We start from the raw sequence: 2,639 nt of genomic DNA on the forward strand, positions 1-2,639 counted from the left end.
CTGGTGGGATTTCATTTGCAATACAGATGCTCAAAAATTAAAATATTAAGATTTTCAAAATGATGACTGCAGAATATTTACTCCAGGTGCAGGGCATTTTGAGCACTGGTCCGGACACAGCTTCACTGATCAAATTGCAATGAAGTCAACCTTGTTTAGATAAATTGATGGAGAATTTAAATACTGGTCCTAAGAAAGAATTATAATGTTTTAAATATTTTTGCTGATTCCTGCTTATAAAGATAGGGAAATATGGCAATCTCCTTATCAGATACCCATCTAGAGAATTAGGCACAGATTATAGAAGATGATCTGGAAATTTCCTATGAAGCTACTATCTAAATAGGGACATTGGAAAATATACAGATGTTTAACAAATTCAATAAAAGAAAGTGATATTCCAGGTCAAGTAAACAGTTTGGTAAAAACACCAAAGATGGAAAGTTTAAAATATATTTTGGGAAAAAAAAAGAATTGTTAAATTGGACCCTTATACCATACTCAAATATCAAATTAAAATAGATTAAAGATTTAAATGTAAGACCTAAAACTGTAAAACTGCTGTAAGGAAGTACAGGAGAAAATCTTATTGACATTGGGCTAGGCAATAATTTCTTAGATATGCCACCAAAATAAAAAAATAGACAAGAAAATACAGCAAACTAAGAAAGCTTCTGTACAGCAAAGAAACAATCAGTACAGTGAAAACTTAACATATGAAATTAAAGAAGTATTTGCAAACCATGTATATAATAAGAAATATACAAAATATATAAGGAAATCATATAACTCAATAGCATAATAATTTCATTTAAAAATGGGTAAAAATCTTAATAGACATGTATCAAAATAAAAAGACATACAGATGGTCAATGGGTATATGAAAAAATGCTCAACATCAATATCAGAGTATTACAAAATAAAATCATAATGAGATATCACTTTGCATCAGTTAGGGTGGCTATTATCAACAAAACATAACAAATATTAGTGAAGTTATGGAAAAATTTGAAACCTATCTCACTCTTGGTGACAATTCAAAAATGGTGCAGCTGCTACGGGAAATTGTATGAAAAGTTTTCCACAAATTAAAAATAGAAGACTATATGATCCAGCAATCTCATTCCTGGGTATCTACCTAAAATAATTGAAATCAGAATCTCTAAGAGATCTATACTTCCATGATCATTGTGGCACTATTTACAATAGTCAAGCTATGGAAACAGCTCATTCATTCACAGTTGAATGAATAAAGAAAATGTAATACAGACATACAGCAGACTATTATTCACGGTTTTTAAAAAGAGGAAAATTTGCCATATGTGACAAGATGGATAAACCTTAACGACATTATGCTGAGTAAGTCAGTCACGAAAGGACAAATTCTGCATGATTCTACGTATATGATATACCAAAAATAATCAAACTCATGGAATTAGAAAATACAAAGTACAAAGGCGGTCACTGGGGACCAGGGGAAGGAGAATGTGGGGATGTGGTATAAAGTTACAGTTATTTAAGCTGAATTACTTCTATGCATATGCTCAACAGTATAGTACCTACAGTCAACGATATTGTGTTACATACTTAAAACTTTGTTAAGAGGACAGATCTCATGTTAAGTGTTTACCACAAAACAAAAGAAAGAAACAAAAAACCCTAGAAACTTTTGGAGATAAATATGTCTATTCCTTGATTATAGTGATGGCTTCAGGATGTGTTCACATGCCAAACTCATTAAATAATGTACATTAAATATATTCAGCTTAATATCAATTTCACCTCAAAGCTGTTTACAAAAAATAAAAAAGGAATGTTGGCATGTTTTGTTGGATTAAAGGAAAAAAATGGAGTAGTAAGATGGAAAGAAAGTAAAGTAGAAAGATGAAAAGAAGAAATATGGGAATAAGATTGAACAATAAAATCAGGGCCAGATTGTAATGGTGTAAATTTGCTTTGAAGAATATTTAAAATTCAAAAGTGATCCCTTTAAGAAGAAATTTTAATGGCTTGATATTAATAATATAGGTTTTAGTTTTCTTGACAAGAAAACTGATGAAGGTTTTGTGTTAACTCAAAAGGGATACATGTTCACAAAATTTATTTGCTAAACTGCAAACTGTCAAGGAGAGAGACGATATAGTGGGAAAAACTAGGAACTAGGGGCCTGAATTCTTTATCTTTAGATATCTTTAGATAATCCAAGCAGAAATCAATCTTTTAAAGAGGGAATTCTGGGAATGGAAGCTTACAGTAAATGAAAAATTTTAAATCTATATAAGAACCAACCCAAATTACAAAAATAGAAAAACATAAAATGAAAAGTGTTGAAATCAGGGCATAATGTCATACACATGACTGCAAACTTTGAGCAAGCCTGAGTGTGGTATGCACTTTAACCCAGCTTTATAATGACAGAAGCTACTAGTTCTGACAAAGAAATTGTGTGGTAAAGGAGAACAGATTTCTTCCATACCTTCCATATTGAACTGATGACCAGGTCCAGGTAGAACGATAGGAAAATTAAGTAATTTTAACAAAGACTGTTTTAATAATTTAGCAAAACCAGTGCCATTGACAACCATGTGTAGATGGTTATGAGGTAGGTCATAACTCACTGAAACTTAGACACAAATAAC

The sequence above is a fragment of the Pan troglodytes genome, chromosome 11 (genome assembly GCF_028858775.2).
Source record: "Pan troglodytes isolate AG18354 chromosome 11, NHGRI_mPanTro3-v2.0_pri, whole genome shotgun sequence".
In the NCBI taxonomy this organism is placed as follows: domain Eukaryota; kingdom Metazoa; phylum Chordata; class Mammalia; order Primates; family Hominidae; genus Pan; species Pan troglodytes.